Source organism: Microtus oregoni, unplaced genomic scaffold, assembly GCF_018167655.1.
Source record: "Microtus oregoni isolate MIOR12 unplaced genomic scaffold, Mior012 000016F_ref0000370, whole genome shotgun sequence".
Taxonomy (NCBI): domain Eukaryota; kingdom Metazoa; phylum Chordata; class Mammalia; order Rodentia; family Cricetidae; genus Microtus; species Microtus oregoni.
Window position 1 is genome coordinate 13,562,055 of NW_024543075.1, and position 13,928 is coordinate 13,575,982.

At 44.7% G+C, this 13,928-nt stretch overlaps 1 pseudogene; it reads right to left on the reverse strand.

Annotated features, from left to right (window-relative positions):
• Nucleotides 1-359: 359 nt before the first annotated feature.
• LOC121457650 lies at nt 360-6,011 on the reverse strand (annotated as a pseudogene).
• Nucleotides 6,012-13,928: the final 7,917 nt, after the last annotated feature.

Consider the following 13,928-nt stretch of genomic DNA (forward strand, 5'->3'; position numbering starts at 1 on the left):
TTCATCATGACAGCATTTCACAAAACAGTTTATTCTGTGTCCTACCTGCTCGTCCTTCTCCCCCTTATCTCCCGGAAACCACTGATGTCTTCCCCACCTTCATAATTCCACCTTTTCCAGAATGTCACCGAGACAAATGCCAATCCTATGTTGCCTTTCAATAGCTCCTTCCACATGGTATTCTGCATTTATTTTGCTTTATTATGTCTTTTCATGGCTTGATAGGTCATTTCACTTTTTTAAAAAAATTTAAGTATTTCTTTTATTCATCTTGGAAAATGAGTACAAATCCCTGGGTATTTGTGATGGGGGATGACAACTGGAGAACGGGCATGAAGGAGAAGGGAGAGGGGGCAAGGGTAAACATCACAATGACTGCATCAGGTTCCCACACAGGAAGGAGAGAGGGCGTGGGATTAACTGAGAGCTCACATCTGAAGGGCACCATGGTGAGGAGGCCACCAGTTTCTGTCCCAGGGACACACGTAAGACTTGAAACAGCTGGCTGCCACGTTTTCCTGCAGTACCAGCAGTAGGAAGGCCTCAGGGACCATGATGGTTAGCAAAAAGAACAGGAAGGAGATGGCGGCTAGCTATAGGGAGCCACTCTTGGAAGTGTCTGTCTGGGATTGGTCCAGCCCTCACTGGAGGACATGTCTCTGAAGCTCAAAGGGATCCAAAGAACAGAGGTGATGTCTTTTTGTCCAACTACTCATCCCTGCCCCCCCTCCTCAGACAGTTTAATGCGGAGTTGGTTCTGGACATCATAGTGATTGCGGATGGTGGGGGGGCACATGTCAAACCACAGTGTCCTGGACTCACTGAACATAGCAGACAATGAGGACTACTGAGAACTCAAGAACAATGGCACTGGGTTTTGATCCTACTGCACATACTGGCTTTGTGAGAGCCTAGGCAGTTTGGATGCTCACCTAACTAGACCTGGAAGGAGGTGGGTGGTCCTTGGACTTCCCACAGGGCAGGGAACCCTGATTGCTCTTTGGGCTGATGAGGGAGGGGGACTTGATTGTTGATTGGGGGAGGGGGAGGGAAATGGGAGGCGGTGGCTGGGAGGAGGCAGAAATCTTAAAAAAAAAAAAAACCACAGTGTCATTGCAAGACTGAGGTATCACGTGTCCTTCGGCATCAAATACCGTATATTCGCCAGGTGTCATACACAGGACTTGGAAGTGAAGCACAATTCTTTTGGGGTTGTAGAGGGTCAGCAGATATTGGGGACCACTCCCTCGTTATGTCGTGAGTACTAGGTCTGGGGATAGTTCAGCATCAGGACAATAGGTCCTAAGGAAGGAAGGGTACCCCACAGACCATGCAGGCTCTGGATTTTAGGACACCAGTGGGCGGAGCTCAGGAGGACAAGAGAGCCTTGGTATCTAGTGCTCATCAGTTTCCTTCAGCCAGCTGGTGACCAGGCCAAGAACGCCATCATCCTGCAACAATTTCTTTTAAGTGTGGAACGATTCTCCACTCCGGTTAGGTTATCACCTATTAACCAATCGACTTGGTTGCTTCCTCCAGACTTTGGCAATTGTGAACAGAGCCACTACAAACATCCACTTGCAGGTGTTTGTGCGCTGTGGCCAAACTCATGGGCTTTTCAGCTCCTTTGGGTAAATATAAAAAAGGGTATTGTAATGTGCTCGGTAACGGCATGCTTCATTCTCTAACAAACAACCAATCTGTCTTCCAGTGTGGCTGAGTTGCTTTATATTTCCACAGCGAAGAACAAGAGCTCCAGGGGCTTCCCATCTGCGGCAGGTCCAGGCATGTAGAACGTTGGGATTTTACCACTGTGGCGAGCATGTGGTGATGATTTCCCTTTCCCTGGCAGCTTCCATCTGCCCCGTGGCCATCTGTAATTTTTATGTGGTGAGGATTCAGTCAAGGTTTGGGTCCATGTTTTCTATATCTGAGCATGTGTGTCATGTGTATCCAGGTGTCTAGAGGCCAGAAGAGAGCATTAGAACCTCTAGAGCTAGGCTTTGTGAGCTGCTCAATGGTGGGTACTGGGAACTGTACTCAGGTCCTCCATAAGAACACTCACTCTTGGGGCTGGAGAGATGGCTCAGAGGTTAAGAGCACTGGCTGCTCTTCCAGAGGTCCTGAGTTCAATTCCCAGCTCACAGTACATGGTGGCTCACAACCATCTGTACTGAGATCTGGCACCCTCCTCTGGTGTGCAGGCATACATCAAGGCAGAATATTGTATACATAATAAATAAATAAATCTTAAAAAAAAAAGGAAAAAAAGAACACTCACTCTTAATCATTAAGCCATCTCTCCAAGCTCTGGGACCACTTTTTGATTTGGTTCTTGGGGTAATTTGAATATAATTGGCCCTCATAATCTCACAGGAAATGGCACTGTTAAGAGGTGTGGCTTTGTTGGAGTGGGTGTGACCTTGTTGGAGGAAGTATGTCTCCGTGGGGGTGGGCTTTGAGGTTTCCTAGGCTTAGGATGCTGCCCAGTATCTTGGTCCACTTCCTCTTGCCTGCAAGATATAGGACTCTTAGCTACTCCTGCAGAACTACGTCTGCCTGCATGCTGCCATGCTCCCCGCCATGATGATAATGAACTGAACCTCTGAAACTGCAAGTGAGCCACGCCAATTGAATGCTTTACTTTATAAGAGTTGCTATGGTCATGGTGTCTCTTCACAGCAATAAAAACCCTAACTAAAACAGAAGTTGGTACCAGGGACTGGGGTGTTGCTGTGATAGGCCTGACCGTGTTTTAGTTTGGAGTAATGTAGTCTTTGGGAGCTTGGGTTAGGAAAGCAATGCTCTAAGTGCTGCCTAATGGGACAATTCTAATAGGAGCATGGATGACAGAGGTGCTGAATGCGGTTTGATGAACTGTGGGGATCAAGAGGTCACAGAGGAGAAGAGTGTTAGTATGTGACCTAGAGACGGATCTTGTGATATTTTGGTGAGGAAAGTGGCTGCTTTTTGCCCTTGTCCAAAGAGTCTGCCTGAGGTTAAAGTGAAGAGTTTTGAATTAGTTCCATTGGCAAAGGAAAATTTGAAAACAGCCTAGTACAGACTCTGTTGTGTGGTTCCCAGTGTTAACTCTGATGGAGATTTCTAATGAAAAGGAGCAGGCTGAGCAAGAAAAAAATATTTGGGGAGAAAAAGAGCATCAGAAAGTGGAATGGAGCTAAGTCCTGTGTTCAAGGAAGTAAACAGGTTAAGAAACGGAATAAAGGGAGTGGCGACCTGAAAGCAAGATTGCACCCAGCTAAGCTTCCAACTTGTGGAGTGGAGCAAAAGGAAAGCTTAGAACCTGGTGTGGTGATGCGGGCCTTTAATCCTAGCTCTCAGAATACCTAGGCTGCTGATCTCTGAGTTTGAGGCTCTGAGCCTTATCTATAGAGCAAGTTCAAGGACACCAAGCTTAGGCGGTAAAGGTAACAATAAAATACAGAAATCTGGTGAAGATGTATTTGAAACAGTGGGCTATGTTCCAGCCCCAGCAGGCAGCAGAATTTGGCAGCTTCAGCCACGTGGTTCTGGAATTAAGGGTAGAAGAAAGGGGCTATGGAATTTGTCCCAAAGGGAAGCTGCTGAGGCCAAAGCATGTGTCAAGGGGTGTCCCCGAATGGAGGCCTAGAGGAGAGGCCACTGTGTAAAGCCCTGATGTTGAAGCCTGGATTGCTTTAGAGAATCCAAGAAGCTAGAGAGGCCAGAGCTGTGGGACACCTGCTGAGGAGAGCTGCTAGCAGGGAGTGGAACCAGCCCAAGAGAAGGAAGTGTGTTGCGGTCAACAAACCTGAACAAAGCTGGAGATCTGAAGAGCGTTTTGACTTCAGACATGGAGATGCAAAGTTTGGAGTTTGTCCTGCTGGTTTTCAGTCTTGCTTTGGACCAGCATTTCCTTGCTATTCCCCCTCCCTTGCATTTTGGAATGGCAATGTATATACTGTGCCATTATATGTTGGAAGTATGTGATCTGCTTTTCGACTTTGATTTTTACAGATGATTAAACTTACAAGATTGCAAGAACCTCAGGAGAGATTTTGACCTTTGGACTTTAAAATGTTGTTGAGACTGTGAAAGACTATGGGGACTTTCGAAGTTGGACTAAATCAATTTTGCATTATGATAATGTTACAAGCTTATAAGGACCAGGGCATGGGATGTAGTAGTTTGAATATAATTGGCCCCCACAGTCTCATAGGGAATGGCACTATTAGGAGGTATTGCTTTGTTAGAGTGGGTATGACCTTGTTGGAGGAAGTGTGTCAGTGTCGGGTAGATTTTTGAGGTTTCCTATGTGTCCAGTGTCTCAGTGAACTTCCTGTTGCCTGCCAGTTGTAGGACTCTCAGCTACTACTCCGGTACCACATCTGCCTGCATGCCACCATGTTCATAATGGACTGAACCTCTGAAACTATAAACCACCCTAACTAAACGTTTTACTTAATGAGTTGCTGGGGTCATGGTGTCTCTTCACAGCAATGAAAACCCCTAACCTAAGATAGTTCTTTTCCTATTTTTGAGTATTACTTTGTGTACAATGGATAAAGATCTGGGAAAACATCTCTTAGTTTGTGGTTTGCCGGTTTAGTCTCTCAATTACATCTGCAGAGCAGAGAGTTCATTTCTATGATATTCAGCTTATCAAGTCTTTCACAGGTCCCAAGCTACTCAGATTTCTAGAACTCTGACAACATTTGAGATGTCAGTGTTTAGGGACAGTTCATTTTGGCTGTCCGTTTCAGAGGTTTCAGCCCACTTCCATTTACCCTGCAGCTTTTGGATCCGAGGAAAGGCAACATAGTGTAGTGGGGGTGGATGGCCAAGCAAAGTTGTTCATCTGATTTCTCCTGGTGAGCCAGGGGACAGAAAAAGAAAGGATCTGGGGTTCTCCTTTAAGGGGATATTCCTAATGACCCAAAGACCTTCTACCAGGACCTTACCTCCATGTTTCCACAAACTCCTAAGAGCACTATGTGGGAACAAGAATTTAACACATGGGGCTGGAGAGATGGCTCAGTGGTTAAGAGCATTGCCTGCTCTTCTAAAGGTCCTGAGTTCAATTCCCGGCAACCACATGGTGGCTCACAACCATCTGTAAGGAGGTCTGGTGCCCTCTTGTGGCCTGCAGACATGCACACAGACAGAATATTGTATACATAATAAATAAATAAATATTAAAAAAATAATTTAACACATGGACTTTAGGGGGCATTTAAGATCCAGAGCATGGCAAGTCAAGTCTTGCGTGAGTCACATTGAGCATGTGTCAGTGAAATGGCTTACTAGGTAAAGGTGCTTGACATCAAGTCCAACAGCCTGACTTCAAGCTCTGGGACCACATGGTGAGGAAGAGAACCTGACTCTTGAATGTTGTCCTTTGACCTTCACATGTATTCCATGGCATGCATGCATGCGTGTGTGTGTGCACGCGCATGTGTGTACATCATGCATACTTAAATAAGTAATAAGTAAATGAAAAAGTTATTGGAAAAAAGATTAGATTATCTAGATTTTCTCTTAGATACTTCAATTTTGTGTTTTGTTTTTAGCTGTATTATTTAGGTTTTGTGACAAGTATAATCTGTGTTTTGTTTTGGTTTTTTCCAAGACAGGGTTTCTCTGTGTAACAGTTCTGGCTGTCCTGGGACTCACTTTGTAGACCAGGCTGGCCTCAAAATCACAGAGATCCGCAGTTCTGCCTGCCTCTACCTCCTGGGCGCTGGAATTAAAGGTGTGTGCCATCATCTCAGGCAGAGTTTTTCAGCAGGACTGCATCAGCTCTGCTCTGCCAGTTGCTTCCCAAAAAAACGCCCAGAGACTGATTAATGATAAGTCTTATTATTAATAAGCCAGTAACTCTTGCAACTAACTAGCTCTTACAACTTAAAAGAACCCACGTTTCTTACCTACCCTCTGCCATGTGGTGGCCCACTGCCTGCTGCCACTTTGGAGACCTGCGGCATGGTCTCGGGACCCGCTACCAGCTGCAGCCACTTGGGGATCCGCAGCATTTTGACTTAGTCTGTTACAGTACCTTCTTTCAGCACAGCGTGTTGAGCTCCTGCTTTTTCTGCTTCAGGCTGGCAACTCCTATGACTCCACCCTTCTTCCCGGTGTTCTCTCTGCCTTGAAAATCCTGCCTAGCTATTGACCAATCAGCTTTTTTTTTATTAAAAAAAAAAGCATCACATTTTCACAGTGTACAGAAGGATTGTTCCACAGCAAACTACCACCTGGCATATATTGGGTTTTTTTTTTTGGTAATATTTATTTATTTATCATGCATATTATTTGTCATATATACAGTGTTCTGCCTATATGTTTGCCTGCACGCCACAAGAGGGCATCAGATCTCTTTGTAGATGGTTGTGAGCCACCATGTGGTTGCTGGGAATTGAACTCATAACCTCTGGAAGAGCAGTCAATGCTCTTAACCTCTGAGCCCTCTCTCCAGCCCCCTTGTTCTTTTAATGCACGTGAATGTCTGGTTGTTCTAGTCCAGCTGGTAAGGCTGTCTTTGACATGTTTTATTGACTTTGCTCTTTCACTATTGATCATTTTCTACACTTATTTGTGTCTGTTTCTGGGCTCTGAATTTTGTTCTATGTGCCTGTTCTTTGACCAGTACTGTGCTATCCTGATCACTGTAGCATCATAGTTGAGTCCTGAGGTTGGGCAATGTCCGTTCTTCAGCATTATTCAGTCCCTTCAATACTGCTCTGCTTAGTCTAGTTGTTTTCCTTCTCTCACTTAAACTGTAGGATTCACTAGTTAATATCTGAAAAATAGCTTTCTGGGCAATTAAAAATGGCTTGTATTGAATTTATAGTTACAGTAATTTGGGAAGAACTAATATCTTGATAAGCCTGAGTTTCCATGAACATACAATATATCTCTGCTTAACTCACGTTTTTTTTTTGTTTATCAATGTTTTGCTGTTTTTCTCAACCAGATCTAGTGTATATTTTGTTAGATTTGCACCTGCTTCATTTTGAGTGGTGTTAATATAAATAGAATTATTGTTATTATTTTTAATATCAAATCCCACTTGTTCCTGGGTGGTTTACAAGAGACTGACCTTCGCATATCAGCTGTGTGGAATTCCTGCATCCTCGTACTTCACATATCTTCCTGAGAGTTCATGTCATTAATTCCTTTAATCTGCATGACTTGTGCCTTTCCTGAGGAGACACGAACAGATGCCTATTCACACCAGAACCCCAGCAACAGACAAAAGAAAAGAGTCTACTAGAGTCTAGCTCGATGAATCAGTGAGTTCACTGGGGCCACTTAAAGGAATATGGAAGACTCTTGGGGTAGCTGCATCACTCACAAACTCCACCCCCAACATGGGTGGACTCTCAGAAGCTCCGTCTCTAGAGTTCCCTGGGCAACAGCTCCAACAAAGAGACCTTATCTCTCCTTATTTGTCTACTGCTTTTAGAAGCTTTGGAGGGGGTCCTTGTGAATTTAAGACTTAGGATTTTCTGATCCTCCTGAGTCCTACCTTCCTTCCTTCCAAGGAGGAAATGTTACAAAAATTACAATAACATCATCTGTAAACAAAGAGATCATTTTCCTCACTTCTAGTCAGGGCACCTTTCCTTTTAGCTGACTGCATTAGCTAGGATTTCTAGTACAACGCATAACAGAGCACTTAAAAAATTATTTTATGCATATGAATGTTTTGCCTACATGTATGTTTGTGTATCATGCACACACTTGATGCCAACTGAGGAGGGAAGAGGGAAGAGGGTGTCTGGGACTGGAGTTACAGATGATTGTGAGCCTCCATGTGGGGCCTGGGAACTGAAATCCCCAAAATAACAGCCAGTGCTCTTAACCAAGTCATCTCTCCAGGCCCATTTTTTTCTTATTGAGATTATAATTTGAACACTTTCCTCCTTCCAGACTCTCCCAGCTACCCTTCTCCGTCTCTTCAAATTCATAGCTTCCTTTAAAAATATTATTCAATGCATATGTATATACATATGTATTCCTGAATATAACCTGCTCCGTCCATATAATGCTGTTTTCAGGGTTGTTTGGTACTGGACAACTAACTAATTGGTGTGCTCTTCCCTAACGAAAGTCACCTCTCCCGTGCCCAGCTGTCCCCAGTCGCCTATGGTTTTGTGGAGGGTGGAGGCCTTATGGGATCGTGTCTGTCCAGGTTGGCGTCTTCACTGGTGTTGTCCTTTTATCTTACATTTGGGCTGTCATGTTGATGAGGCTTTATGGGTGTAGATTTGATGGATAGAGCAAATTCCTTGATTCTCTGGCTCCTGCCATCTTTCCACCCCCTCTTTGGCAATGTTCCCAAAGTCTTAGGAGTGGAAGTGTTTTGTTGATCTACCCACTGGGCCTGTGCTCCACAGCTCTGCACTTTTATCAGCTGGGGTTTTCTCTAGGTGTCTCTGTCTGTTGCAAAGCTTCTTCGATGAGGGGCGAAGACTACACTTATCTGCGGGTATAAGGGCAAATGTTTAGAGACTGTTGTTAGAATGGTGGTTTAATAAATTAGTGGTCATAGACTGCCTTCCAATAACCATGACCATCACTAGCGCTGAGTAGTTAGCTGGGTCTCCGGTACCAGGAATGGTATCCCTCTTATTGAGTGAGTCTTAAAGTCCAGTGAGGGAGCCATTGGTTGCCTCCAAGGCATGTGTGGCATTACGGCATCCTTAGGGTTATCATACCATGCTGGTGTTGTTGTGGCTCACAGGTATAAAAACCTTTGGAAACTCGCATTATGTCTTCTTGTTCCGTGAAAGCTAGTCCTCAGGGGGAGGGAACACTGAGATCAGTTCCAGCTCAGGGATCTCTGGGCCCTGTTCCTAAAATCCATGGTGTCTTCAGCAATAGGGATTTACCTTTTACCTCTGCAGGGTAACCAAGGCCACAGGAATAGGCTGTATGTTTTGGGAATCTCTTGGACAGCCCTGGTCAACAACTCAAAGAAGGGCTTCTTGTGTCTGATAATGGGGTTTTTGTTAGGTGGTTTTGGGCTCTTGGAGGGAGCACCATCAGCCAAGATGAGAAATGTTCATTAAAATTATATGAGTATTTATACATGGAGTCATGTGTAATAGAGTTTTCTGTAAATATTAATAGTATGGTTCCTTGTGGTCCCTTCATCCACCCCTCCTTTATTTCCATCTTCCACCCTTCCCTAAGGAATCCCTTCTTTCCCCATCTACTCCTTCAGACCACTTGTATTGAGTGATTCCCTTTTTCCCTCCTCCACCTTCTTCTTTATTACCCTCCTCCCCTCCCTAAGGAGTCTTCCCTTTTCCTATTTCATTGCTCAGATCACTTGTTCCCTGCTATTCCCCTTTCTGTTGTTCTCCAAGCCTCCTATGCTGACAATGGTCCCATTTTACTTTTCTGATTTCTGTAGCTACTATAGGCTATACATTCATATATGAAGATTCGGAACTAGGAGCCTCCAATGAGAGAGAAGATGTGATGTTTGTCTTTCCGGGTTGCCTCTCTAGTCCCACTTTAAAAAAGTGATTGAAAGACAAAATTTGAACTTGTTTGGTCCCAAGAATCTGACAGCCGTCTGAGATCTTTTCTGAATGAATCGTATACACATTTTTCCAAGTTTTACTCAAATATTCTCAGTGTGATTACTGTCCTTAGACCTGTGGAAGAGAGTTCAGGTCTTAGGCTGCCTCAGACCAGAAACAAACACATAATAATTCTATTCACTGGGCATCCCTGTATCATGCAAGCACATCATGACCTGAAACCTAAATATCATTTTCCCAACTAACACCTTCTAAGTCGCCAGAGCTCCCCTCCCGCCTTGTCACCAAAGAGTGACACAAAAGGGGGCTGCATCCAAACACAGAGAACACCAGGAAAAATTGGGATCAGAGAGACTACACCAGAGGATAGGGAGATTTTCTCAGCTAGAAGACGAATTACAAACCCGTGGAGCCCTTCCTCTCGGATGTCAAGAGTGTAACAGATTCTTGTGTAACCAGTGATTATTCCCCGTGGCGCTGAGCTGATCTAGTCTGGCTACTCTTTGTGTTTGTTGGACAGCCCCAGAGGCTTACAGGAATTGGTACGGCTTTAGAGCAGTTTCATAAGAGGGCTGAGCAACAGCTTGCAGTATTAATAGCTTGCATCACTCTTAAATTTGAGTAGCTGTAGAGGCCTAGTGCTAATGAATTCTGTACATTCATTTATGGACACTGAATACCAAGTCTGTGAACGATTCTGTCTCTCTCTCTCTCTCATCATAAAAAGACAACATTTTGTTAAAATTTCAAAAGTGACATGTAAAGATTTAGTTTTATGTAAATAATTTATAACTTTAAATGCTCTATCTAGAAAACCTAACACTTTTTTATTATTTAAAATTTGATGTGTATTTGTGCTTGAGTGTATGTACAGTGCACCATATATATGCAGGGGCCTGAAGAGGTCAGAAGAGGACAGGGGGTTTTCTGGAGCTGGTATTAGAGGGGTTGTTAAGCTGTCCTGATGCACATGTTAGAAACCAGACCCTGGTTCTCTGCTAGGGCAGCAGATGCTCGTAACTGCTGAGCCTCCAGCTCCAGCCCCCAACTACATTTTAAATTACATTTAAAAATAGTTCCTGAACCACGGGCGCATGGAATGATTCTATTACAAATAAAGAATGTAGCAGTCGAACTCTGAATACAAAAGCTAGAAAGAACAAGCCCACTGATAGGGCTTATAAGTCATTCACTAGCTCTAGTCCAGAGCACAAACCCTCAGAGGGGACCTGCAGAGAGAGTGGAGGCCTCTGGCGTCCTCTGCGGAAATGACCAGGTGACCCTAACTGAGGTCCTAAGATGTTGCAGGAATTGGACACCAAAATTTTTTAGAAGCCAAGTGAATAGGACAATGGCTGAGGAGTGAGAGGTGGATCTCGAGAGAAATGACATAAAAGCCTCAAAGCAAGAAAGCAATTAACCCTGAACACAAGTGCCCTGCCTGCTACTGCTGAACCCCGCTGGACATGAACAAGGAAGCAGGAGGGCTGCCTGTCAAGAGCCATTCGGAATGCCAGCAGGATGTTCTGCCCTTTGCCCAGAATGTGCAAGGCTTTCCTGGAAGAGAGCAGCAGGATGCTGCGGGAGTTCATTCAGACTTGGCTTCTTCATCCCCTATCCTACTAGCCAGAGATGCTGGGGCCAGTTTGTTCTGAAACGTTTGTCCTTCTGGAGATTGTTCTGACTGCTGAGGCCCAGTAGAAATTCCATACTAAAATGAGAAGAAAGGAAAAGAAGAATCAGCTGGAACAAGATAAACATCCCTTAACCGAGGGTCAACTGAGTCAGGAAGTGTGCTAGCCCAGACACACCAGGCCCACACTAAAGTGACTTCTGAGAACATAGAAGCTAACAATCCAAGTCCTTTTAACATAGCGTTCAAAACATAAAGCTCGTGCCTTTTTTTTCTTTTCAAACCTTTCGCCCTTTTCTTTATCTTCAGGTTCTATGAACTCAGACTGCCTTGGAACTTGCTTCGCACTTCAGGCTGGCCTATAATCTTCCCACCTCTTCCTTCCCAGCGGGATTTCAGGCATGCGCCGATTCACCTGGCTATATCTGGCAACCTTTTACATTAATACACTTCAACCTGAGCAATTCCCAGGACTTCCTGCCCACCGGGCAAGCGAAGGTATTATAAAACACATTTGGAAATGAGCATTATCCATCAATAAGCATATTTTTAGCTTTTGTGCACTTAGGGAAAGCCATTGGCCGGGAAAGATAAGAGTATTGCTCCGTAAAGGAGTTGTAGATTGATTACACTAGGGCTGAGCACTAGGCTGGATGAACGCCGTGACTCCTAGCAAAAGCCCCTAGCATCTGCCGCTACTTTATCATTAGTTTGCATCTCCAAAGGGGGAAACGTCTCTAAGAGAAATGGCTGGATTTAAAAAACAAAACAAAACAAAACAAAAAAAAACAACCTGAAGCGGTGGCAACACATCCTAGCAGCCCCTTCCTCACAGTTCTCTTGATAAGAGGGGAGCGTCCGGCCAGCAAGTCCACGGAGCCTCCCATCTGGGGATAGGAGTATGGTGAGTGGATGACCCCTGATTGGTTGCACAGACCTAGGAAAGCGCTAAGTATTCGGCTTCCCTTGGGGCAGAAGTGAGGCATCTGTGAAGAATGTATAGAAGGTAGAAGATACTTGCTTCCCTTTCTTTTCCTTAGGCAGGCCTGGTTTCAGGAAGCTCTAGGACTTACTGAGTGAGCCTTGCTGGATGACAGTGGGACAGAAAGGGAAAAGGTGTCTTTGGGATTTGAGAACCCTTCTCAGGCTTTAGTGTGGTGGGGTTCCCAGGGAGGCTTCAAAGCAGACAGATTCCCAGGCTCTGGGCCAACCAGAGGACTCATGGCTCTAGAATGAGTTTTCTTTTCTGTTTGTTTTTCGAGACAGGGTTTCTCTGTAGCTTTGGAGCCTGCCCTGGAACTAGCTCTTGTTGACCAGGCTGGCCTCGAACTCGCAGAGATCCACCTAGCTTTGCCTCCCGAGAGCTGGGATTAAAGGTGTGAGCCACCTCCATCTGACTTGGAATGAGCCTTTTAATAGAAGCATTCTTGGTCCTTCCACTCTTGCTAAAGGCTTCGTGGGACTCTCCACTGCACCGCGGATAGACTACCAGGTCTCCCACCTCGAGCCTTCTGCACTTCCACTCATATTTCCCAAGCCCGCTGGACCTCCTGCAGGGTGCTCAGGAGAGACTGGGAGTACCATTCCACAGCCTGCGCTTCTAAGACACTTGTCACTGCTCTAAAGCACAGAGAAAAATGGGACACAAAGACAGCATCAGGGTAAAAGTGGTCATTTAAGGGAGGAGAAGCCAGTCAAGAGGAGGTCTCAGACACAGAGCGAGGCTTCAGGGAAAGCCATCTGAAACCACAGTAGTTGGGATTGATAGAGCGAGCTACCAATTGAAGGTAAAAGGAGGACTTTTGAGTTTAAACCCACCTATAAAAGTGAAAGCAGACAGGCAGGGATTAAGGAATAAGGAGCAGGCTATAAGGATGACGATCTACCATGGCAACCATGGTCCATTTCCAGGCCTGCAGAGCGGTGGCTCATGGGAATTTAGTGAGTTAGCTTTATGAAACAAGGCTGAGGTCAGACTGCATTCAAATTCACAATACTCCTGTCTCAGACTCCTGAGTGCTAGGACTAAGGTCATGTCTCACCACACTAAGCTGGGAAATTCAGTTTCTAAGGATGGGGAGATAAGAACATATTTGTAGATTAAAGGAGGGAGCCAGTAGGATTACAAATAAATCCAAGAGTGAATACAGCCCAGCCTCCAGGGGGAGGGTTTTTTTTTTTTTTTTTTGGTTTGGTATTCTACCCAGACAATCTGACTAACCTTTTCAGAGAAATCCAACATAGAGGCATTTATCCAATGCAAGGGTTGGATAACTCTCCCCTAAAGGAGACTTTGCAGCAAGAGTCAATGCTAAGGATATTGTGTATACTTACATACTGTTTTAAACACAGAAACCTATTTTTATTTGAGGATATGTTGTGCATTTTAATATTCATTTGCAACAAAGAAACCTATTAACTTATAGGTTGTGATGAAATAGGCAGCATAAACAGGAGGTGCATTGATTTGGCCCAAGTCATATCTCTGTTGTGGAATATTATTTTAAGATGTGTTACTCTTGTTTATGCTGTGGACCATTTGTTCAATGATGCAAAGACGAGTTGCATTCTTTTATATTGCATTTGTTTAACTCTGCGAAGTTGTGTTACTTTGCCTGTCTCAAACACCTGATTGGTCTAATAAAGAGCTGAACGGCCAATAGCGAGGCAGGAGAAAGGACAGGTGGGGCTGGCAGGCAGAGAGGATAAATAGAAAGAAAAGAACGTGAGGGGAGGAGCAAGAAAGAGAAAAGGGAGAGGAG